The 26,788-nt window shown below is 40.2% G+C and overlaps 1 protein-coding gene across 5 annotated transcripts in view; it reads right to left on the bottom strand.

Moving 5' to 3' along the window:
• The window catches only part of GALNT1 (polypeptide N-acetylgalactosaminyltransferase 1), a 200,778-nt gene that overhangs the window by 127,436 nt on the left and 46,554 nt on the right, over window positions 1-26,788 (bottom strand). For 3 of the 5 annotated variants that reach the window (XM_084618223.1, XM_084618224.1, XM_084618225.1), the window contains exon 2: window positions 20,773-20,966. The exons of the other annotated variants lie outside the window; for them this stretch is intronic. The gene's annotated coding sequence lies outside the window, so the exon portion shown is untranslated. The remainder of the gene's footprint in view (window positions 1-20,772; window positions 20,967-26,788) is intronic. 5 annotated transcript variants of the gene reach the window in all.

Raw genomic sequence — 26,788 nt, 5'->3', positions numbered from 1 at the left:
AAGCTTTTCATGCCTAGAGAGTGAAGAATGTGTATTGAAAAACTCACAATATAAAATAGAAATTAAAGCAAGAAAATGCTTATGGTTAATAGCTAGAAAGGGGCAAGTATGCCAAGATATTAAAAAAATGGAAAAAGATTTTCAGAACTGTCTTATACTTCAGACTCCCTTCTACCCGAGAAAGAAGTGTCTTCACAAAAAATGTCAACATGACTAGGTCACTGGTGAGCTGAGATCGCTGCCTACGATGGTGAGCTGAGATCGCTACCTACCAATATTCTCTCTGTTGCCTGGACTTCCCTGTTGGCCTGTCTGTTCTCTCATCTTATAACTTTGATCATAAGCTTTTAGGTGCAGCGACCATCTTTTTGTTCTGTTTGTACAGTGCTTGGAATAATGGTCTCCGAGGTGCTACACTATTACTAAAATAGCCTCAAAGCACCTATGTTAATTAACAACTCAGCTATACTGAGTTTTAAAAAAACCCACATACTTTGCTGCTAAGTGTACCAAAGTAAATATTGATTACAATAAAAAATCATCAAGTGCAGTGAAGGATCCAGCAACAGGAGTAATCTGGTAGACGTCCAAAGCAAAAAATCTCAACTAATAAACTGCCATTTAAAATAAGAGTCCTTCTAACTTATAAGCTCGGAATGAACCCAATATTGAATCCAGTTTGACCAATTTGATTACTGGACAAATATTTACCCACTTTTCAACATATTAAAGTTTTAGAAATGAACCCTTTAAATTTTATGATGCTCCAATTAATTCAAATTAAGAATAAATTCCACAGACACCACTGTAAATTGCCATACTGCAGACTTTTATACAATTGTCAAAAATATTAAAAAACAAAAACAAGCTTTGAGCTTCCCTAATTAACAAATTAGTTTCAAAAACAAGAACACAAATAATGTAAACTGGCTTCTGTCAATTACTGCCAGCAATATGCTACAGGTTTTATGCTGGGTAACAAAACTATACACAAAACTTTGTCTAACTGCTCCATCAAATTAATAAATGTTAAGATTTTACTAGGAAACTGTTCAACCACATGCAATTTCCTTTCTAGGCAACTTCCTCTGCTTCCTGCTCTGAAAGAAGTCTCTTCACCATATGCATTGTTGCTATATATGCAATCTCTTCCTGAAGCATCTTTTAAGGGCGAAGAATTAGCAATTACAACCACAGTTAGAAACAGAAAACCATAGAATTAAAGACAGCTCAAACAATAAACCTCCATTTTCTTTAGAGAACTTATTATGGATCACTGTCTTTCTTCCACATTATTGGCCAAATTCTATATCATGGAAAGGTGCAGCAATTCAGTTCTCTTCCAGGAAAAGGTATTACGTTTTTAGGGTTATGAGTAATGCTCATGTCACACTGTCTCACACACTCAGCTACTATGACTTTTGCAACATCCAAAGCAGTCTTGGAGGTTTTTTAAGCCTGCATTTTTTAAATTAATTATATTTCTAGCCCATATGATTACAAAGATATTTCATATGTGAACCAGGCATTAATCAATGCAGTGCTGTTTTCCAAAGACTGACCAGATTAGACCTGTTCCAGAAAAACTTTACAACTCCAGATCTATCGAAGTATCTGTCAAGGCAGACTCAAATTTTACATTTAAATTAAATCACTCAGTTAATGTGATCTTCAGAGCTTTATGTTTGTAGTCACTACTCAGGGGGACAATTAGCATCTTGCTAGCACTCCCAAACTTCAACTGCTTTTCCTACCCCATCCGTGAACTGCATCATAAATTTCACATCTGATAAGAACATAAAAATGGCCACATTGGGTCAGACCAATGGTTCATCTAGCCCAGTATCATATCTTCCAACAGTGGCGGGTACCAGAAGCTTCAGAGGGAATAAACAGAACAGGACAATTATCAAGTGATCCATCCTGTTGTCCATTTCCAGCTTTGGCAGCCAGAGGTTTTGGGACACCCAGAACATGAGGTTGTGCCCTGACCATCTTGGCTAATAGCCATTGGTGGACCTATTCTCCATAAGAACGGCCATATGGGTCAGACCAAAGGTCCATCTAGCCCAGTATCCTGTCTTCCGATAGGATGCCCCAGAGGGAATGAACAGAACAGGTAATCATCAAGTGATCCATCTCGTGTCACCTATTCCCAGCTTCTGGCAAACAGGCTAGGGAATCACAGAATCATAGAATATCAGGGTTGGAAGGGAACTCAGGAGGTCATCTAGTCCAACCCCCTGCTCAAAGCAGGACCAATCCCCAATTAAATCATCCCAGCCAGGGCTTTGTCAAGCCTGACCTTAAAAACTTCTAAGGAAGGAGATTCTACCACCTCCCTAGGTAACGCATTCCAGTGTTTCACCACCCTCCTAGTGAAAAAGTTTTTCCTAATATCCAACCTAAACCTCCCCCACTGCAACTTGAGACCATTACTCCTTGTCCTGTCCTCTTCTACCACTGAGAATAGTCTAGAACCATCCTCTCTGGAACCACCTCTCAGGTAGTTGAAAGCAGCTATCAAATCCCCTCTCATTCTTCTCTTCTGCAGAGTAAACAATCCCAGTTCCCTCAGCCTCTCCTCATAACTCATGTGTTCCAGACCCCTAATCATGTTTGTTGCCGTTCACTGGACTCTCTCCAATTTATCCACATCCTTCTTGTAATGGGGGCCCCAAAACTGGACACAGTACTTCAGATGAGGCCTCACCAATGTCGAATAGAGGGGAACGATCACGTCCCTCGATCTGCTCGCTATGCCCCTACTTATACATCCCAAAATGCCACTGGCCTTCTTGGCAACAAGGGCACACTGCTGACTCATATCCAGCTTCTCGTCCACTGTCACCCCTAGGTCCTTTTCCGCAGAACTGCTGCCTAGCCATTCGGTCCCTAGTCTGTAGCTGTACATTGAGTTCTTCCGTCCTAAGTGCAGGACCCTGCACTTATCCTTATTGAACCTCATGAGATTTCTTTTGGCCCAATCCTCCAATTTGTCTAGGTCCCTCTGTATCCTATCCCTGCCCTCCAGCGTATCAATCACTCCTCCCAGTTTAGTATCATCTGCAAATTTGCTGAGAGTGCAATCCACACCATCCTCCAGATCATTTATGAAGATATTGAACAAAACCGGCCCCAGGACTGACCCCTGGGGCACTCCACTTGACACTAGGGACACTATCTTTTATGAACCCTGTTATAGACTTGGCCTTCTCAATATCCTCTGGCAAGGAGTTCCACAATTTGACTGTGCATTGTGTGAAAAAATACTTTTTTGTTTTAAATCTGCTGCCTATTAATTTCACTGGATTACCCCTGGTGCTTGTGTTATGCGAAGAGGTAAACAACACTTATTCACTCTTTCTCCACACCATCCATGATTTTATAGACCTCTAACATATCACCCCCTTAGTAGTCTCTTTTCTAAACTGAATAGTCCCAGTCTTTCATCTTTCCATATGGACATTGTTTCATACGCCTAATCATTCTTCTTACTCTTCTCTGTACTTCTTCAATATATATATATATAATTTTTTTTTTTTTTTGAGATAGAGCAACCAGAACTGCACACAGTATTCAAGATGTGGCTGTATCATGGATTTATACAGTGGGATGATGATATTTTCTGTCCTATTATCAAACTCTTTCCTAATAGTTCCTAGTATTCTTAGCTTTTTTTCTTTTTTTTTTCTTTTTTTGCGGACGGGGAGGGGAGAGAGAGATTGCCACTGTACACTGGAGCAGATGTTTTCAGAGAATTATCCACAATGACTCCAGGAGCTCTTTCTTGAGTTAGAACAGCTAATTTAGACCCCACCATTTTGTATGTATAGCTGGGATTGTGTTTTCCAATGCCCAATACTTTGCCATTTTGTCCCCAGTCTTGTGAGAACCCTTTGTAACTTCGCAATCTGCTTTGGTCTAAATTATGTCACGGAATTTTGTATCTGCAGGCTTTGCCACCTTTTTACCCCTTTTTTCAGATCATTTATGAATACGTTGAACAGAACTGGCCCCAGTACAGAGCCTTGGGAAATGCTGCTATTTTCCTCTCTCCATTGAGATTTATTCCTACCCTTTGTTTCCTATCTTTTAATGAGTTACTAACCCAAAATACAGGTTTCAGAGTAGCAGCCACGTTAGTCTGTATTCGCAAAAAGAAAAGGATGAAGTGAGCTGTAGCTCACGAAAGCTTATGCTCAAATAAATTTGTTAGTCTCTAAGGTGCCTTTTTGATCCTTTTTTTATATTTACGGTAGACATTTATATCGAGATTATACATACACATGGAGATTAAATTCTGCACATCACTTGAAAATGGAATTGTACAATTTCAAAGGGGATATTAGCATTAGATTTCTACCGCTAGTACTTCTAAACTCTTCCAGAAGTTAAAATTGCTTGGGTGGGAAGAACACAAGGCAGAAGAAATGAAGTTATGCAATTTTAAAGTCAGTCCCATCTGCAGACAAAAATTAATATTTTCTTTCCTCAGTAAATCTGAGAATCCAGACAGGTAGGATGTCTCAATGGTTAGGGTGCTAGTCTGGGACTTGGAGGACCCAAATTCAATTTTCTACTCTACTGCAGACTTCTTAAGTGACTTTCCCAAAGTTACACAGTCCCTCTGCCTCAGTTCCTTGTGTATGTGTATAAAATACATATTTCCAAAGGGTACCTATCACCATAGTATCTGGGCACCAAAATTATAATCTTAGAAATAATGAAGTTCTAAAAAGGGGTGGCAGAATCTCAACCGAGTGCATATACCTTAAAATACAGCATCGTTCTAATAAAAAAATTGTAATGTGTTTCCAAATTTTATAACACCTTAAGATGTAAGTTCACAGTATAGCTCAAAAACCAATACAAGTCTTAGACCAAGTTTCAATGAGATCCTCAAAACAAGCTTAATTTGAAGAAAAGATTGGTTCATTTCACAGAATGGCTTGCTCCTCATGGTCACATCTGGCAACTGAAAAAAGTCTACGGGAGACTAGATGTAGCAAAACTAAAAGGGGTTCAGACTCAACAAAAATGACTAGAAACATGGGAAAAAACTTCCCTATGGAGATCCTGAGAAGATTGAGACAACAGTTCAGTTTAGAAGAGAAATGAGGCAACAGAGGTATGTAAAATAATAAAAGTGAACTTTCGTTTTCAGCATTTTCCATCTGATCTCCAGATATTCTAGAATTAGGAAGATCATTTTAAATTTCTCACACTTCACCTTAAGATGGTCTTGGGCTGGAGGAACGTAGTTAGTTAAGGTATAGTAAGACCCATCTATTTGTCAGTTTCGTTCTATAGGGAAAGATGACCACAATCAAACTAATCCTAGGCTCATCATGAAAATGCACCCTCCTCCACTTATGAATTGGGTGAACACACTGACAGATTCCTCTGAAAATGATGCTGACTGGAGCTCTGTAAGCTTTTTCCTTTGTTTTTCCTCTGGTCTAGGGCATTGCAGGAGTGATCTGGTAGAAAACCCATGACAGTCACAGGACTGACTGAACAGAGAGAACCAGTGCTAATTCAACAGATCTTAGTCTCTTTTGGAATCTATGTATATTCCTGTGGGACCTCAGACTTCATAGTCTGGTTCTAGACCAAGACCTTGAGCTATCAAAGGAAGTATGAAGGACCCCACAGTCTTAGTGTTTCTGAATGAAGGCTGGGGTCTTGGTTTCTCAACCACAACAAAGAGGCTGGCTAAATCAAATAAGGTTTCAAGAAATGGGTTGACATGAGAGCTGCCCTTAGTGAGAGAACACCTTGCTGAATCCTAAAAGGATCAACCAGAAAGGACAATGGCATAGCTCAGTAGAAACTGTGTTGTAGCTATAGCTCCTACTAGCATGTTTGGGGCAGTCTCTCTAACTGGAGCACTTCTGTGTCTGCTTAATGATCTAGTCCTTGGAATATATAGCCATGCTCAGCAGCGGATGAAGAACAAACTGTGGATCTCTGTAAAACTAGATCCTGCCTCAGAAAACCACATCCAATAAGATCAAAAGGCTTTTGCAGTACTGCTGCAAAGTGAATAAGGGACTACAAACGCAAGGAGAAGAACAGGAAGCCCTCTTTGTTCTTAGTACTGGACTACACTTCAACTGCTGAAAGCACTAAGCAACCAAAGGAACATCCAGTTTCCATTAAAAACCCTCTTATAGGAGGACTTTATCAAAAAGGTCAAATATCAAATGCCTATCTTTAAGCCACAATCTTGATAGCTCCATAAAGACTCAAATTTAGAATGGAAACAAAATAAAAAAATGTATAACCTCAAGCATGCTAAATTTGAAGGGCAGTAAAATCAAATTGACTATTTTGTCATGATCCATTTGGCATTACAGAAAAAGGTCAGCTTTAAATTACTGCTCATACAATACTACTTGATTACCGCTCCTATTTGTTCCTTTGGTAAATGTACCACAGCAAGTTAAAAGTTACATTCCAGCTTCTCACACCTATATAATTGAAAACAAAAATAATAAATAATAAGTCTTCTGTCCATATCACAACCATGCTATTTTTTCATTTTGGACCAACTTCATCAGTAATCTTCAACATACAAGTTTATTTAATTTACAAAGGATTACACTGCCGTTAATGATCTTAAACAGGTTTCTATGCTATATGCTGTATTTAAGCAGATACAACACTGATCTGAAGCCAAAATTCCTTTTTACATGGTTCTAACCGAAAATATGTTGTGAACTACCATTTTCTTTAATGATTTAAAAGCAATGCTGTCGATTTATAATATGTGATCTGGTTTAGGTTGGTCATTATAGAAACCATGTAATTTCTGTACTCCTTAAGAAACATCCTAGACCGGGGTGGGCAAACTACGGCTAGCGGGCCACTTCTGGCTTGTCAGACGTTTTTATCCAGCTCTCGAGCTCCTGCCAGGGAGCAGGGTGGCGGGCTTGCTCCGCTGTCTCTGGCACTCCCTCAGCCCAGGTTCACAATTCCCTTGATGAGCACCATCTTCCAACATGCAGAGCCACACTGCATGCCGGCGTGCGCTGTTTCTGGGATTGGAACCCAGCCCTTATGTAGCAGTCCCGCCATGTGGCAGTGCACCCAATTCCCTCCTGGCAGCACAGAATTCCCCCAGGAGTAAATTACAAAGTGAGATTCTCTGGCCTGTATTATGTAGGAGGTCAGAATTAGATGAACAGTGATTCCTTCTGGCCTTAAACAGCTATGAATCAAATCCATCAGGAGTGCCTAATTTAATGCCATCTGATGGATGCTTCGTGGCCTATATGAAACAGTTTTTGGTTTCTCAGTGAGGTAGTGCCCACTAGAGATGTGCAAATCTTTGTTTATTAGACTAATATACAAATACCATCAGTTTGTTTTTTGATCACATATAAAAACAAGTCAAACACGAATAGTTAATACGGCCACTCCTCTTGGAGACAAGCCATTTTAATTCTGCTACTGCCCCAAAACTCCATTCTTGAGCCTATCTAGACCAGCAAATCAACCTGGTCAATAAATAAATAAATCAATCGTTTTTTTAAAAACAATATTTCTATGCATTTTTTAAGGTTCTCAATTTAAATTTTCACAGTTGTAGGAAATTTAATGTCAGTAGACACTGATTCAAAAGTTAAAGCTTTGACACTTAAAACACAAATTGTCATCATATGTCAAAATATACAAGGTAAATATCACTAAATCAAATGCTACTGAAGTTCTCCAACAGCCTTTTTCTTACTTGGCCTATCTGTAAATTATGACTGCCAACGAATAAATATAATATATATATATACATATTTTTTTATTTCTGTGTGTTGGGTGAAATCAACATTTACTGATAAAAATCTAATCCTTCCAAGCCTACTCATAAATGTTGGATAACTTGAGGATAAAACTTGCTTTCTGCAGCTCTACTGAAATATAGTTTTGCCAGGTCCATACTATCAGTTAAATTATTTTTAGCACTAGGAACCCATTGTGGATAAGTGGATAGTAATAGATCTGTTTGATGTAAGACCCCAACCCTTATCCTTGGGAAATGTCGCAAAAGGCGGGTCTACTATTGAAGCCCCAATCTCTCAGATTCTGCAGGCTGAGGTAATCACCACTAGGAAGTTTGCTTTCCTTGATAAACTAAATAAGGAGCAGGTTGCCACTGGTTCAAATGCAGGCTTTGTGAGGCTTTTGAGAATCAAATTCAGATCTCAAGCAGGAGTACAAACCTTTATCTGTGGGAAGAGATTCCCTAAATCTAGCAGTTGTGGGGTGAACAAACAGAGAAACCTAAGGCTGTCAGGGCTGCCAAGCGAACTTTTATGGAATTGAGGGACAGTCCTGTGTTCTTAAGTTATAGCAGGTACTCCAGAGCAAGGGGAAGCAGAGCAGATTCAAGGGTAGCACTGTGGAGTTTGCACCAGTGGCCAAATGTTGTCCGCTTTTGAAGGTAAATAGTTCCGGTGGAAACTTTTCTCCTATTTAATAGTATGTCGTACCTCTGCAAAGCAGCATGCCTAGCCCTGCAAACCACCTAGGAACCACACCTTGTAGCAAAGAATGCCCAAGTTGAGATGTACCAGGCATCCGGCATCCTGAGAGAGGAGTTGAACAGCTGGAAGATCGATTTGAAGAGAGAGAATGAGGTGAAACAGCTAAGGGAAGCACACTTCCCTTTACCACATCGGGCCTATCAGAATAACTTCGGCTTTGTTCTGCTTGATATTGTTTATCACCTTGAGGATGAGAGGTGGAGGAGGGAAGGCATAAAACAGTCTGCCCATCGAAGGCAGAAGGAAGGTATCCCCCAGCGAATTGTGATCTAAACCTCCCCTTGAGAAAAACAGGTGACATTTTTAGTTTGTAGTTGTGGCGAAAAGCTCTACATCTGGAAACCCTCAAGTCTGAAATCTTGCAAATAGAACCCAAGAATCCAACTCCCATTAGTAATATTGGGAGGAGTGCTTGCTGAGTGTGTTAGCTCTGGCATTCTATAAGCCAGAGATACACATTGCTGAGATCCTTATGTGATGCTTTATGCACCAATTCCACAGCTTTATTGCTTTGGTGCGGAGGAAAAGCGATCTTGTCCCTTTTTGCCCATTGATATAAAACATGCAGTAGTGTCACGACTTTGATAGATCTGTGTCTGATGAGAGGAAGGAAATGAAGATAGACATTCATAACTGCTCTGAGATCCAGGAGATCGATATGGAAAGTGGGCTCTGGAAGTGACTATCTGCCCTGTACTCTCAGGGAGCCGAGGTGTATCCTTCAATGCTGAGATGCACCTGTTAGTCGCTATCAGTTCTAGTTGGAGGAAGGGGACATCCTCCACCCCTATATTGCGATGAATCTTCCACTAGTCTAGGGAATGCTTCACCTGCTGGGGAATCTACACTTCTTTGTTTAGACTATCTGTTTGGTGAGTAAGCCATTCTGAGCCACCCCTGGAAATAGCGAAGGTGTAACTTTGCATGCTTTGTCATGGAAGTGCAAACAGCATGAGACTTGGAAGCTGAAGGCAGTTTTTAACTGATGTCTGGGGCAGTCTTGAATTGTTTTGAGGAGGCTCAATACTGTCCAGAACCTGTCCATGGGAAGGGATGTCCTAGATGTTAGGGAATCCAGACAAATCCCCTACGAATTGTACGTTCTGAACAGGCATTTGTCTGGATTTTTTTATGATCAGCTGGAGGCAGGTCCAAAAACAAAGAAAGTGCTGTCCTTGTGGCAGATAACACTTCTTGCTAAAGTTGACATTTGAATAACCAATAGTCGAGGTACAGGTATGCTACAGGAACAGTCTAGCTACGGAGGTAAGCCACCACTACTCACAGAACATAAGAATGACCCTACTGGGTCAGACCAAAGGTCTATCTAGCCCACTATCCTGTCTTCTGACAGTGGTCAGTGCCAGGTGCCCCAGAGGGCATGAACAGAACAGATAATCAAGTGATCCATCCCCTTTCGCTCATTCCCTGCTTCTGGCGAACAGAATCTTCAACAATACTCTCAGAGCAGAGGCGAGGCAAAACAAGAGGACTCGATACTGAAAATGATCTTTGCCTACCACAAATTGGAGGAATCTCTTAAGTGGCAGATGCACTGCTATACAGAAGTAGGCACCCTGGAGGTCAACAGACAAAAACCAATCCCCCGAACGTAGGAAATAATTTATCACTGCCAGCATCACCTGAATTTCTGGGATTCACAAATCTGTTTAGGAGTCTGAAACCTAGAATTTGTCTCTACCCACCATTCTCCTACAAGGAAATAGTCTGAATAGAAACCTTTTGCCTTATATTGAGCAGGTACCAGTTCTATTGCTCCTAGATGAAGAAAGTTGCCTACTTCCTGTCTAATCAGGGGCACATGAGAAGGGTGCCTGAAGAGGGACCGGGAAGGGAAAGGAGAGAGCAAAGTAAAGTGGATGGTGTAGCCCAATTATGTTACTTCCAGCACCATTTGTCTGAGATAAGGTGCTCCCATTCATGCTGAAAGCGGGAGTGTGTTTCCAAATGGCGGAATGAGGGCAAAATACTGAAGCTAGCAGGCTAATGAGGGGTGGGAATATGAACCTTGGACAGTCCTGGCAAAACTGGCACTTCGATGATGCCTGTTGAGAAGCCGCATCAGGTGGGTTAGAGCAGTGGCTCTCCACCTTTCCAGACTACCGTACACCTTGCAGAGTGATGTGTCTTGCGTACCCACAAGTTTCACCTCACGTAAAAACTACCCGCTTAAAAAAAATCAGACCTAAAAATACAAAAGAATGTCACAGCACACTATTACTGAAAAATTGCTTATGTTCTCATTTTTACCATATAATTATAAAATAAATTGGAATATAAACAGTGTACTTACATTTCAGTGTATAGTTTTAGTTTGTACAGACTTTGCTAGTGCTTTGGATATTTGCCTAGTTTTACAACAGGCTACATAAAGATGAGTTGATGTACCCCCAGAAAGACCTCAGCCCTCAGGGGGTACATAAACCCCCTACTTGAGAACCACTGGGTTAGTGGATCTTTCTCTCTAGAACCTGAACATCTTCCCGGGGGGTTCTATGGGTCTCTGGAGTCCAGAGAATGGATCTCTGAGCATAGAGCAGGATCTCTGAGCCATCTGCAATTTGGATAGAGCAGGATCTCTGAGCCATCTGCAATCTGCTGAACTTCCATTTGTTTGCAGAAGTATAGATCCCTAATGAGCATAATGCATCCCTGAAATCTTTAAGGATATGTAAGAACTCAGTGTCTCTGCAAACAGCTTCCATCCATCCAATGGCAGATCCTCAACTGCATTTTGAACTTCCCTGAGGAAGCCAGACAACTGCAGCCAGGAATCACTATGCATCACCACCACCAGCAATGCTTGTGGAGTACAGAGATGGAATGGAGTCCGCAACATCAAGTATTGCCTGCAAAGATACTTTTGTCAGCAACTGTCTTTCAGCAACAGTGGCCTGGAATTGTTCCCTTTGATCCCAGGGAAGGTGCTCAATAAACCAGGAAAAGTTTTTGTAGTTGGCAAAGTTGTACTTGGCCATCAATGCTTGGTAATTTGCAAAATAAAACTACAGTAGGCCTTCCTTCCCATGAGATCCAGAAGCTTTTAGTCTGTCATATAGGGTGGTTTTATAGCAATGTTTGCCCCACTTGCATCAACAATTGGGAGATGGGTGAGAAAAGGAATTCAGAGCCCTTGAAAGGGACATAACACGTAGCTGTGACTGTAGCTGGGGTTTGCCAGGTGGTTCTAGTGCAAGGGCTCTCAAATGTAATTGCACTGCAACGACCTTCTGACAAGAAAAATTACTACTGGACCCCAGGATGGGGGACTGAGATCCAGCATGGGGGGCCAAAGCCAAAGCCTGAGCCCTACCACCGAGGTCAGGGGGCCGAAGCCAAAGCACAAGGGCTTCAGCCCCAGGTGGGGGGCCTGTAACCTGAGCCCCACCACCCAGGTCTGAAGCCCTCAGGCTTCGGCTTTGGCCCTGGGCAGTGGGGCTTGGGTTTGGGCTTCAGCTCCAGGCCCCAGCAAGTCTAATGCTAGCCCTGGCAAACCCAAGAAAACTGTGCTCTTTCCAAGCCTTACTCCCAGAAGCTTTACTGCTCATGAAGGATAATGTCTGAGACATAGTCCCAAAGATCTGAGCTAACCCCAAGATCACTGGAGAACTTTTTGAAAGCATTTGCTTAGGCTTCTCAGTTTCAGCCACTCCAGGATCTGAGACAGGACACAAAGACCTTTCTCCAACAAAAAGTGCTGTAGGTGAGCCTCTCTCAAGTTTTGTGTTCTCTTACAGAATGACCAACAAATAGATATGCCCCTCATTAAGGCACCTCATACACCCATCATTAACCAGCAGTATTAAAACTGCCTATATTGCAGTGTAAAACCAAGGAAACTTTAGCTTTGCCATAAGGGCTAGACCTAGTACAAGTCGTCTCAGGAAAGTTAAGAAAAAAATAGATTAAAAAACGAGGAATAACAATTCTAGCACTATGCATATCAAACTATATACACTATAAAGAATTACTCAGAGAGCAAGAGGAACATAGAACCCTAGCAGTGTATCTCAGCCACAGGCAGTAAAAAAACTGAAGGATGGCTGAAGTTGCCCCGCCCTTTAATGGGACACTTACATCTGGCCCTAACTCACAGTGCTGGACAAAAAGATTCTGAATTTGAGTACTTTGGGTGTCCATGCATACCAAGAGTGAAATATGGACAAGAGCTTGAAGAATCAAAGATTTCTCTTAGACATGGAAACAAAAGAAAAATTATGTTAAATCGTTTGTCAAAAAAACATGCCATTGTCACCTTTCTGAAAGCAAGAGAACTAGGTAACCAAGGCACTAGAATTACTGGTGCAGGAAGTGAAATCAGGTATTATAGGGATAATGGACACATGGCGAAATAGCTGTCATGACACACACAGATATTGAAGGATATGTGCTGTTCAGGAAAGAAAAATAAAAGTAAAGGTGGTGGAGTAGCACTGCATATTAATGATGAGGTAGGCTAAAGAAATAACTAGTGACGGAATGGATAAAACAATCTGTCTGGGTCAAAAATCACTTTGGTGGAAAAATGATAACAGAGACTCCACTGGGATAGTGCTTGTGGTCTGCTAAAGACCTCCAATATCTGGAACTGGATATTTTAATGAAGTAAATGCTACCATGAATTGAGATTATGGGAGACTTCTATTTCCCAGATACAGACTGGAGAACAAATGCTGCTAACAAAAAATAGGATCCAGATATTCCTTGATGTGACATCCAGAAGACTTCTTCATCAAGTAGTTACGAAACCAAGAGGTGATACTATTTTATATTTAGTACCGGTAAGTAGCGAGGACCTTACAGAAGAAATTATTGTCGAGGACAACCTTGGTTCGAGTGATCATGAGCTAATTCTTTTTGGTTTTTTGTTGGCATCCTTTCATCTGCAAGAGACTGTGGGAATTGCAGCCTATGATGTAGATGGTTTGCAATGTCTCACATGACCGAATAGGCCAATCCAAAGTTTGCATGATCTTTGGCAGTCATTGCAAATGTATGTATCTTGATGGGAGCTGCTTGCTTCCCATGGGCTCTTTTCTCTTTAAGCTGTAGGAACCAGCTCCTGTCATGGACTTTGATACCCTGATGGAGATGATGGCCCCACTTGTTACTATCACTTGCCAAGATTTCCCATAGGTCAGGATCAATTCTAAATTCCTTGATATCTTGCTTGCATGTGTCCTTATAGCAAAGCTTGGGACTTCGTTTTTTTTCTTGTTCCCTCTGATAGCTCCCCATATAGCATGTCCTTGGGTATGAGTGTCTTCCAACCTGCTCACATGGTCCAGACAGCATAGTCATCTCAGCTCATCAGCAAAGATAAGCTAATTCAGTTTAAACTAAAAGGATAAACAAAAATAGGTCCTGCATCTAGGGTTCTTGATTTCAAAAGGACAACCTTTAAAAAAAAACTTTAAAAATGAGAATTAGTTAGGGAAGTTAACTGGACTGTAGAACTCAAGGATCTGAATGTGGAGGAGACTTGGAATTTAAGTCAAAGTTGCAGAAAATATCTGAATCCTGCACCCTAAGCCAGGAGTGGGGAGGGGACGTCATGTAAGGAAGGGTTCCAGACCAAAATAGATTAAACAAGCATCTCAGACAGGTTATTGCTGGAAAGCAAAAAGCCTGCAAGGAATGGAAGAAGGACTGTTAATTTGACCTCAATTGTATGCAAGATCTTAGGATAAATTTGGAAAGAAGCAGCAATTAAAAAAAGAGGTTAATGGTAATTGGGATAAAATACATGGTTTTAAAAAGGTAGACTGTGCCAGACCAACCAGATCTCTTTCTTTAGATATACTGCATTTCCTGTGTCTAGAAAATCACTTACCTTAAAATTTACCTGGATCTCAGTAAAGCATTTGATATTTCCACATATGAAATAATTAGTTAAATTATAGAAGATGGGAATTAATATGAGAATTGAAAAGTGTATAAGGAACAGGTTAAAAGGGAGATTACAATGGCCCATACTAAAAAGAACTGTCAGGCTGGAGGGAGATTACTAGTGGAGTTTCTCAGGGATCATACTCGGGACCAATCTTATTTAACATTTTCATTAATGTCCTTGGCACAAAAAGTGGGTGTGCACTAATAAAATTTGCAGATCACACAAAGTTGGGAGGTATTGCCAATATGGAAGAGAACAGGAATGTCATACAAAAAGATACGGACAACCTTGAAAACCTAATAGAAATGGGATGAAATGTAATATAGTAGTGCAAAGTCAGGCACTTAGGGATTAACAAGAAGAATTTTTGCTATAAACTGGGGATTTACTAGTCGGAAGCGACAGAGGAGGAGAAAGACCTGTGTGTTGGTTGATCACAGAATGACAACCACCATTGTGATGTGGCGCTGAAAAAGGCTAATGCAACCCTAGGATTCATTAGATCAGGTATTTCCAGTGGAGATGGAGAAGTGTTGCCACCATTGTACAAGGCACTGGTGAGACCGGTGAAAATATTGGCATGGTGAAATACTGTGTCCAATTCTGATCTCCTGTGTTTAAAAAAGATGAAATCAACCCAGAACAGGTGCAGAGAAGGGCTACTAGGATGATCAGAGGAATGGAGAACTTGCCTTATGAGAGTAGAGCTTAACTTGCCTTAAGAAGCTTGGCTTGATTAGTCTAACAAAATGAAGGCTATGGGGAGATATGATTATTCTTTATAAAATATAGCAGAGAGATAAAGGGAGAAAGAGGAATTATTTAAGTTAAGGGCCAATGCTATCACAAGAACATATGGATATAAATTGGCCATCAACAAGTTTAGGCATGAAATTAGACTACATTTTCAAAAACTTAAACTGTTTCAAGACCGAGCTTTATAAATTTATGCTGGGGATGATACGATGAGGTTGCCTGCAATGGAATATCACCCATATAAGTAGAGCCCTGTGCGGATACATGGTCTGTGAATATCCGCAGATTTTCAGGGCTCTGCATACGTTTGCTATTCACAAATATATCCAGTGGCCAGAGATGGGACACTACATAGGGAGGGCTCTAGAATTACTACATAGAATTCTTTCCCAGGTGCCTCGCTCGTCAATCTCACCCACAAGCTCAAGGTTTGACTGACTGCCATATTCGGGGTCAGGAAGGAATTTTCCTCCAGGTCAGATTGGCAGAGACTCTCAGGTTTTTTGCCTCTCTGAAGCATGGGGAACAGGTCACTTGACGGTTTGAACTAGAGTAATTGGAAGATTCTCTGTAACTTGACATCTTTAAACCAAGGTTTGAGAACTTCAGTAACTCTGCCAGAATAGGTGAGTGAGGTTCTGTAGCCTGCAATGTGCAATCTAGATGATTATGATGGTCTCTTCTGGCCTCAAACAAAATCTATGAGAATTGGCCTAGCTAGCCAGTTTTTTTAAAGTTAAAATACCCCGTAAATAAAGACAGATGGACATTTGCTATTATGAGAATTTCCAGCACCTAGTAAGCATATGCCTTAAGGAAGTTGTTGTGTGATTCATGCAACTAAGCACAAGTAGCGTAGTTTCACAGTTCTAAATTTTCATACTTTCATTTTTTTTCCTAGTATAGGATGCAAACTAAATTTTACTTCAAACCAACATTTTAAAAATTCATCAAATTAAAATATCTTAAATGGAAATGAAATCAGCCAGCAAGCAGATATCCAATATTTGTATCACCTAATTTTCTGAGAGTCTGCCCATTTAGTACAGATTCGTGGATTCATCCCTATTCACACAGATATCAGATAGCTGGCAATCCAATAAGACTGCCTGTATATTTTCACATCCTCTTCAGACCCTTCAGAGCATTCAAACTGCAAAACTTCATTCAGATACTTCCAAAGCACGTATTAAGAAAATAGATTGTCTATGACCCTGGAGAACAAAGGAATTAAGGAAAACATGTGAGTGTCATTAATTCTGGTATTAATATGTGAACAGATAGCAGGTATAAAAAATTATGTTACAATTCAGTTGTTACCCTTAAAGAATTATGGATTCCAAGCTGCAGTACTCCAACTCCCATGGAGAACATAAGACCAAACACTACCAAGCCAATGATGTTTTAAAAAACAAAAACAAAAAAAACCGACTTTCAAGGAGACATAAACAAAGTAAGAACGACTCTTAAAACAAAGCAAACAATGAAATACCAGAGACATTTCAGGGGTCCTTTATAAGGCATCAGTCAATAGAAACTGCTGAGTACAGCAACTTCCATCTTAAATGAATTAAAATGTTGAGTTCTCTATAAAGAGAGACAGGAAGCTTTAGAAACACAATCAAAAACAAAGCTACAATAAGAGGAGAATGATTCCTAATCATTAACTCTTTATGCAAGCTAAAGCATGGGGTGGAGGGGAGACACAATGAATGTACATATATTCATAGAGTATCGAATTTGGGGAAAAAGTCAAATGGGGGAGTCAGCCAACTGAAGAGGGACCATTAGAGAATATGGTATTAAGAACTGTAGGGAAAACCTGTGGGAAGGGGGGGGGAAAAATCACTAAGCATTGTCCTTTTATGAGAAGTATTAAATGGAGAACTGCTGAGAAAGGAACAACTTCCCCACAAGCCCTCAACAGTTAAAAGGGTCCAGAAGAGGGATCTGAAGACATGCAAAGCAAAGTAAGAATGAAGGACTGTCACCTAGACCACAGAACAAACTGGAAAAACAAGTCAAATTAAATTTGATCTATTAAAATAAACCAATCAATTTGGGGAATGATACTTTTACACACACTGAATGTGATGAAGGTAACAAGAAGTCAGTAATGCCTAAGAGGGATCCAATATGAGAGTGTCTCTCAAAATGAGATGAGCTTTGAAGGCAATTAGAATCAAGAAAAAACCCAATGAGATCTCAGGTATTACATCATGGCCTACCAAGATGTTCATCTTCACTGTAACAGGTTGGATTCTATCTAGAATATTGCACACATTCTTGGCAAATCAAATCCAGGCTGACATCAAGAAGCTGAAAGGAACTAAGTAGGATAAGTAAAATGATAAAAGGCCAAGAATAAGAAAACTACATCTGTACAGTTTGACTAAACAAAAACTAAGGAAATAACTATTTCAAATGTGTAGGACCACTGAGTAAGGTACTGGCTTCAACTGGCTCAAAGGAGTAAAATGAGTAATGCTATGGAACAGAGCAAAGGTAACTTTAAAGTGAATAGGAGGTCAAATGTATTAACAGTGAGGTCTCAGGCCGTAGAACTATTTCCCTAAGGAAATGTTAAATTATTCTATTAGTATTCTAAAAGTTCACTGGACACAAAAACTTTGGGATACAGAGAAAATAATTATAGTTGCCTGGAAATTTCCTCTGAATAACCTGTATTATAAATCTTCAGTGTATAAAATGTAAAAATTATAAATATATATTTTACATTTAAAACAATGTAACAATACAAATTACAAATATCAAGCTAGAAAGTCATTTTGAAAGCAAAAATCCAACATTTAGTTCTGAAAGTGTCAAAATGGGATGTTTAGGATGTTGGAACTTTTTCCCTTTTTTTAAATGAAGCAAAATTTTGCTATGCATTTTTGACTTAAATGGAACTGCATTCTTTGATGGAAAATGGTCCCATTAACATTTTTTCAACTCCAGTTATAACTTCTGATCTTGTCACTGATTTGAGAAAGTTTTTACACAGTGGGTTAACTACCATAGGTGGTAATGTTCTATCATTTAGTGCAGTGGTCCCCAACCTTTCTTGTGGAAATAGCATATTGCTATTCCCAGAAGACTGTGGAGGGCGCCAGGCACCCCGCTGCCAAAATGCTGCCACCAAGAAGCGGCAAGGGCAAGAAGCATCACCGCCAAAATGCCGCTGAGAAATGGCAACGCTTCTCGGAGGCATTTCAGCAGCGGGGTTTCCTGCAGGTGCACAAAAATGTCCCGGTGGGAGCCATCGTACCCGTGGGCACCACGCTGGGGACCCCGATTTCATGCAATGCTTGCGTGCTGGGGATGGGGTTCGGAGGAAGTGTCATGAAAGCTTAGAATTTGCCATTTGTTGCATTACACAACAGGCCCAGACAGATCCTTTAAGTGTGTGATCTTCAATTCATCATTTTAAGGGACTGGGGTTTTTGACAACTTGCGTTCTTCACGTTTGAAGTCAACCTTATGCAAGTTTGAGAAGCAGTGGTGGTGCTTTATTAGGCTCTACTAAAATTCTTGGCAGATAGTTTTTTAGAGTACTCAACTGCTTATCACTTTGCCAATTTTTTCCCAAATCAGTCATTCATACATACATGTACTCAGTAACTACTTACATGCCAAGTTTCAAAATTAAACCTCTTTTTGGTTGTTTGTACAAAATATAGCTATAAGTTTATATCCTCATAATACTCAAAAGCAGTTGAGGATTTTTTTACCCATCAAAAAAAAATCATATTGGAAGAGAAACCAAGCAAGTAAAGTTTCAGCCCAATAGTCAATGCTTCAGAAAATTGAGTGTGAAAACAGAGGGCATACAATGGTAATTAACTTCAAACTCAACTATAAACTGTAACTAAGTGCAGTGACAAGGTGGGTGCGATATCTTTTATTGGACCAACTTCTCTTGATGAGAGAGACAAGCTTTTGAACCACAGAGAGCTCTTCTTTAGGTCTGGGCGGAACTCCTAGCACCACAGCAAATGCAAGGTGGAACGGATTGTTTAACGTAAGTACTTGGCACATATTGTAAGGCAGTGATTTTTGAACTTTTTTACTGGGGACCCAGTTGAAGAAAATTGTTGAGGCCCACGACTCAATGGAGCTAGGCATGAGGGGTTTAGGGTGTAGGAGGGACTCTAGGCTAGAGCAGGGGGTTGGGGTGCAGGGGTGAGGGCTGCGGGGTGGGGCCGGGAATGAGGGCTCTGGGCTGGGGCTCTGGGCTGGAGGAGGGGTCAGGGCTCTGGGCTGGAGGTGCAGGCTCTGGGGAGGGGCCAGGGATAAGGGGCTTGAGGTGCAGGAAGGGGTTCCAGGTTTATAGGGTTCAGGGCTGGAGCAGGGGATTGGGGCATGGATGTAACTCTGGCGACTCCCCGTCAGCAGCGCAGCTGGGGTGCAGAGGCAGGCTTCCTGCCTGTGCTGGCACAGTGGACCATGCTGCACCCCAGAAGCGGCCAGCAGCAAGTCCAGCTCCTAGGCAGAGGTGCACAAGCGGCTTCACACGACTCTCTCCCACAGGCACCATCCTACTACACCCAGTTCCCATTGGCCGGGCAGAGCCAGTGCTCGGGGCGAGGGCAGCGTGCAGAGCCCCGTGGCCGCCTTGCCTAGAAGCCGGACCCACTGCTGGCCGCTTCTGGGGCGCAGCGTGGTGTCAAAACAGGCAGGCACTAGTCTGCCTTAGCTGGGCAATACTGCTGACGGGACTTTTAAACTTGTGCGCTACTTGTAATTATAGTAGGAAAAAAGAATTCAGAGAAACTTTTTTCAAATTGATGCTGTCTATTCAAATTGTACTTTTCATAATCAACTTTACAGCACCTGCCTCCTCTCTAACTGAATTAATCTTTTGGAGCTTACTGTGTATCGGAGAAAGGGCCATGACTGATCAATATATTTTTGGAACAGAGGAACATTTTCCCCTTTTGTCCTGTTGAAGGGGAACTAGTTCATCCCAAAGAGTCCTTCCAAATATATATTTGGAAGTTAGTTTTACTGGTGCAATAATCCCACTATGGAGAAATGAATCAATCAACAGTGAAGACATCTAGTGGAGGATAGATATACACACTCCTCACCCCAATAGCTATCCATCCTGATGCAGCAAGCAAAATTAATCTGATTCCATCCTTTGGGTCAGAAGTTTTCACATACAGAATCCTCTGTCTGAAGAACAGACTTGAATTTAGGCTTTATGTTGAGAGATGAAAAAATTGAGTTGAAATTCTAACTAAAGGATATTTCCGATCAGCAGGGAAGCAGATACAAGTATAACTAAAATATATCACTGATGTACTAATTAAATGCTTAGAGCAGGTTTTCTGCTACCCTCGTCTAAACTATTGACAGCTAACCTGAGACACAATGGCCTTGAAGTGACAGACTGAGGTCTTCACTGAAGTCCATGATGCCGAAGTACTCAACTCTGCAGATGCTACAGATCCTCCCTTCTCTCTGAGACACACACCAGATACAGACAAGCCTTACTGCAGTGGTGTCATTTGTGTTATGTTTCGAATACTTTACACCTTCATTACTGACCTTTTCTGAAGGTTTACAGCCATCTGGATGGTTTGCTAGCATTGGTAGTGGTGGTATGCAATATGACTGGTCTGTTGCATTGTTGTGGAGAGCCGGTAGCAGGAGCCATAAAACGGCAGAAAGGGCTAGGCTGCTCTGGCATACACACAGGAGTAGAAGGAGGGGATTTCTATCCACAAGGCCTTTAGACTGCCCTAGAGGAAGAACAGAAATCAAGTTAAGCTCCACATTCCAATTTTCTAGATTTCCTAGTACAGTTTAACATCTCACAATTCCAAAGTTCTCAGGAAGAGAGGAGTGAGCCTACAACTGCTGTTGGATGGAAGCAGTGAATTGAATCTATGAAACGTTAGATCTAGACTCAGGAGGGGGAAAAGAGTCAACTGTCACTAGAACTTTTCATCCCATATAATTGTTATTGTAATTGGAGGTTTGAGTGTTTTCCTAAATTGACAGTTGCCTATTTATGACAGTTTTATTTATATCCCCCTCTCCATCCAGCCAAGATATAACACACACATATACATACATATATATATATATATAATCAGTTAACTCTGTAACAACTGTGTTAGCTGGCTGAGAAATGTTTTATCCATTTTCATATGTTCAACTTTCCAAAAGAGTAGGCTTTTGAGATGACATTTCCCATACTTGGTCTAGTCTGGTCTACTTAGTCTAGAAAAATGCAAATTTTTTTTTCCAAATAATGCAGCATACTGCAGCAATTTTTGAATTTTGGGCAACTTTTCCGATTTAAAAATATTTTAAAAGGTTATAAAAAAGCTACTGAAAAAGGTGCTGAAATATTACAGCTGATATGGGTATAGTGTTCAATGATAACAAATGCCTTTATGTGACTGTGGAAGAGAGTTTAATAGTGAAAATTGTTTGCAAATTGAAAAAGTTATTCTAAACTGGAATAGATAACACTTGTAAAGATTTTAGCAGAGCTTAATGAAGTCCCACCACCTCTGGGATCTCTGCATGTTCTCCTTGCCCAACTGGATATATACAGGGGCTACTGCTGGGGCAATTTATATAAGAAATAGTAAATTCCTGAATAAACTATACAGAAAAATTCTCCATAAAACTGATGTAACATCAGACCGGAAAACATTAAAAGTGTAAAAGATCATGGATCTTGCCTTTTTTGATGCAATATTAACTAGTCCACAATTGTCATATTTTCTATTAGGAGCTCACAAAGTCTCTCATAACACATATGCTGTAAAAGGTGATTGAGAGTCTGGTATTTTTTCTGTACTGTATTGTCTAGATAATACACAAACATAACAAATGGGAAAAAAGGAGACACTGATAGCAACGAGTACAAATCAGCAGTTAGGAACTGCAGACAATTGATATGGGAAACAAAGATATCTGTGGAAAGAAAAGGGCCCAGTAGGATTAACAGAAGAATATATTCCTTAACTATATCAGAAAAAAACCAAATCCTAGCAATGCTATAGGTCTGATAGTAGACAAGGATGATAAAAATATGAATCATGATGCAGGAAAGGCAGAAGTATTCAATACAAATTTCTGTTCTGTATTCCAAAAGAAGCAGGGTGATAGATTCGTATGTTACCATCTTTATTAAATACTTTTTACCCATCATTAAAGATTTTAAAAAAAATTTAAATCTGCAGGACACTGCAGCGTATTAACAGAATTAGCTTACGAGCGCCTGGATCCATTAATGTTGATTTTTAACAAGTCTTGGAACGATGGGAAAGTTTCTGAGGACTAGCAAAAACCTAATGCTGTGTCTATATCTAAAAATGGTAAATGAAATAATCTGAGAAATCATAGGCCAGTGAGCCTGACATCATTCATTGGCAGAGTCATGGAAAAAGCTGATATGGGATGCATGTAGTCAACAATTAAAAGATGGTTGCATAATTAAAGCCAGTTAACATGGTTTTATGGAAAATGGGTCTAGTCAAACAAATCTGATATCGTTTTTGTTGATATAAATTGCGTTATTGAAATTTATAGATGTGGTTGATAAAAGCAACTGTGACATAATTACTTAGGCTTCTGTAAGGCATTTGACTTGGTCCCACATGACATTCCAGTAAAACAGCACTACACAAAAAAAATTAATGCAGCCCATGTTAATCTGATTAAAAACTGGTTAATTGATAGATCACAAAAATAACTAAATAGGGAATCACCATCCTATGGAACTGTTTCTAAGGGGTCCTGCAGTATCTGTTCTCAGCTCAATGCTATTCAACAGCTCTCTCACTTATCTGGAAGGAAATAGAAAACTGGTAGAGTAGTAAATAATGAAGGGGAGACAGGTCAGTTACAGACTTCTTAGTGAATGCGTAATGTGTCTCAGATGGCATGTGACCAGGATTCATCAGCTAACTTGGTCCACTGGTTGGATCATTAGCTTTCCCGGCTTGGACCAGGTACTGACCTGGATTGCTTAGTAAGGTGTGCTCATTTGAGTAACACACGTTTTAATACAACCAGATGCAAGATCATACCATACGAATAAAAAATGTAAGGCACTCCTACAGAACAAGGGATTGTATTCTGGAACTCTGAAAAAGGCTTACACGTCATGGTACAAAACTATAAGCTCCCAATACAATGCTGTATTTAAGAGTACAGCTGCAATCCTTAGCTGTATAAAAAGGAGGTTATTATGTAAGAGTAGAGAGGTGGTATTACCTCTACATACAGCATGACAGAGCACTATACCTAATTCTAGTGTCCACATTTCAAAAAGAATGAAGAACTGGAAACTTCAGAAGAAAGCTAAAAGAGCTATTAGAGATCTGGCAAATACACCGTATCTTACAACAAGAGTCTAACATGCAATACACTGAGTTCATCAAAGAGAAAATTAGGACGTAACTTGATCACTGCCTACAGGTAAATATGCAGGGGAACAGACTGTTGAGAGTACATAGCTCTAAACAACAACAACAACAGGCATAACAAGATCCAATGGCTGGAAGACAAGGTTAGCCAATTCAGGACTCGAAATAAAGCCGAAATTTTTAACAGTAGGGGTAATCAACCACTTGATCAACTTACCTAGGGATATAGTGGATTCTCTGTCACTTTCAGTCTTTAAACCAACATGCATATCTTTCTAAATTATATACTATTGCACCAAAAGAAGTTAGAGTTGACACAGAAATTACTGGCTGAGGTTCTCTGACCTGTGTTATGCAAGTCAAACTAGAAGAAGATCAAGGTCCCTTCTGACCTTAAAATCTACTAATCTATATATGCTCCTCACAGAAGGGAGGGTACTTATGTTTTGTGCAGTTATGTGTACTGAAATACAAGCTGTGCAACACGACGCTAAGATTTGTTAAAATTTTCACAGGCATGTTTTAACTGTGCACCTAACATTTGATACATTAACATAATTTAGCATTTAGAACATGTATGTCACCGTTCAAACGTCTGTCATTACACACACAGTCATTCTTAGAAAATAGAACATCATGATAAGCGACATTCAGACTTAGGTTTACACTGATCCTCAAACAGCAACAGCCTGAATCTGCTCACCGCAAAACTCTAAGTTAAACTATTTTTGTTATGCAATTCAAACCACAGGCCTATTTTCATTAGAGCTAAGTGCACAGAAGGCCCATTGACTTACAGGGGAGTTGTGAGTGCTCAGCTCTTTTGAAAAGTTAGGTCCTAAAAAGTTTCTGCTTAGAAAGAAAATTGTCCAATCAGACTATTATGTAATCAGTCAGATGAGGGAAAACCAAGGGAACGGTGTTTCCCCCGGCAAGACTTTTTTATTGTGCTAGTTGTACAGGGCTTCTTCTGAAAGATATTTTTTATTAAGTGTTGGATGTTTCAGTGGTCACATTGTAATGATTTTAAGACTATTTTAAAAAGTGGCCTTTCAAAGAAATAAACTTCGGTTTTATCCTCATGGAATATTTTTAAGTGTTTCACTTACATTTTAGCTTAGTTTTCAGTAAGTTGAAAAGTAAAATCTCTCTGATCCTGGCGTATCTCTGCTACCTATCAGTAAAAATGGAAAAGTGCAACATAAAATAGTTCTAACCCATGAGCTGGCTTGTCTGCGTAAGAAAATTCCAAAGATGGGACTGTTACTGGTGGGAAATGCCATGCATCAAAATTCTCTCCCAAGGATGGCTCTCTGGACATCCATCAGTTCAATTTACCCCAGTTCAGATTCAACTCTACATTAATGGTAGTTATACTCCCATGTAGTGACAGTGTGCATGTATCCCATTTCAAGGTAAATGAATTGGTGCAAAAAGTCCCCACCCTGAGGTCCAGTACTGCTCAGGCCACAGCATAAATTACCATTCACCTTTCTATACTCTACTAAAATGAGAAGATCTCAGTTGGAAATCAGACCCTGCAAACAGCCCTGGACACTACTGAGTAGTCATTTTTATAGTGAGCAAATCCACTTGATAGCCTGAATAATGATGCCCCTTTTGTTCACTATGCCTCAGATTTCCCTGGATTTGTGAGGAGGGCAATGCTTTCATTGCTCTGAGGGGTTCTGAGAACCCCCATTATATTATCTGAGTGCCTCAATCTTTAATATACTTAGACTCAAAACCCCTGTGAGATGGAATGATTGTACTTACCCTATTTTATAGATGGGGAACTGAGGCACAGAGAGACTAAATGATTTCCTCACAATAGCAAAGGAAGTTAAATACCCTCACTGTTAAAAATTTGTGCCTTATTTCCAATTTGTGTTTAATTGGCTTAAGCTTCCAGCCATTGATTCTTGTTATGCCTTTCTCCACTAGATTAAAGAGCCCTTTAATACCCAGTATTTTCCCCATGGAAGTACTTATACACTAATCAAATCACCTCAGTTTTCTTTTTGATAAGCCCAGCAAATTTAGTTCTTTAAGTCTCTCTTTCACTATAAGGCATTTTCTCCAACCCTCATACAATTTTTGTGGTTCTTTTCCACACTGTCCAATTTTTCAGCATCTTTTTAAATAGTATTGTAATGTATGCATTATTCTAATATCAACCTCACCAATGCCACATACAGGGGTAATATCTCCTTACTCCTGCTCACTACTCCTCTGTGCATACATTTGAGGACCACATTACCTCATTTGCCACAGCATCACACAGAGCTCTTCTTGAGTTGCTTGTCCACTATGACTCCCTGGATGCTTTTCAGCATCATTGCTTTACAAAAAATACAGCCCTCCATTCTGTAGGTATGGGCTGCATTCCTTGTTCCTAGATATGACACTATTTGGCTGTATAAAATTTAGGGGGTTCAGTTTACCAAGTGATACACGTTGCTCTGTAAGACTGCCCTGTCATTTAGCATTTCATCAATCTCAGTGTTGGGCAGAAGAATTTGGGCAACTTGCTTCCAGGTATATATGGCTGCCTTTATGGACAAGCAAATATAGCTACAATGAAGGGAATATACATCCTTGAGGCTCCATTTTACTTCCATCCACCATTTTCCCTCTTTTTCCCTAGCTGCAACAGGAAGCCAGTTGCCCAATTCTAGCCCCACCCCAATACATCACCCACCACCTACTTCCAGTTTGGTTCAGGCAACTCCCCCTTCAACTACTCCTACCAGTTCAGTCATCAGCAGACCCCCTTTGCCCCCCCACTCACACACACACCCCTACCCCTCACCACAAATCATGTAGTCAGAGGCAAAATGGTAGAAAATCAGCTAGAAAAAAAATTAGATCAGCACAAATAGTCCACAATGTCTTAAAGTATAAAAAGCAAACACAATTTAATGTGAGAACTAAGGCATTACAACAGTGCAACCAAAGCATTACACACATTGTACTTGCTGGCCCTGTGCTAACCAGAGGTAGTAAAGGCAGTAAAATACACAGTAATTTAAAACACTGTTTAAAAGTCAAACAATACAGTACAGTTTCCCTTCTTTACTTTATACAGAGCAGCACAGAAAACAAAAGCATTCATGGTGCTAAATAGGCATCTTTGGATTAACACCATGTATAACAATTTTCAGAGTAGCAGCCGT

The sequence above is a fragment of the Lepidochelys olivacea genome, assembly GCF_965140295.1.
Source record: "Lepidochelys olivacea isolate rLepOli2 genome assembly, chromosome: 2".
Classification (NCBI taxonomy): domain Eukaryota; kingdom Metazoa; phylum Chordata; order Testudines; family Cheloniidae; genus Lepidochelys; species Lepidochelys olivacea.
This window is presented reverse-complemented; position numbering and strand designations above follow the sequence as displayed.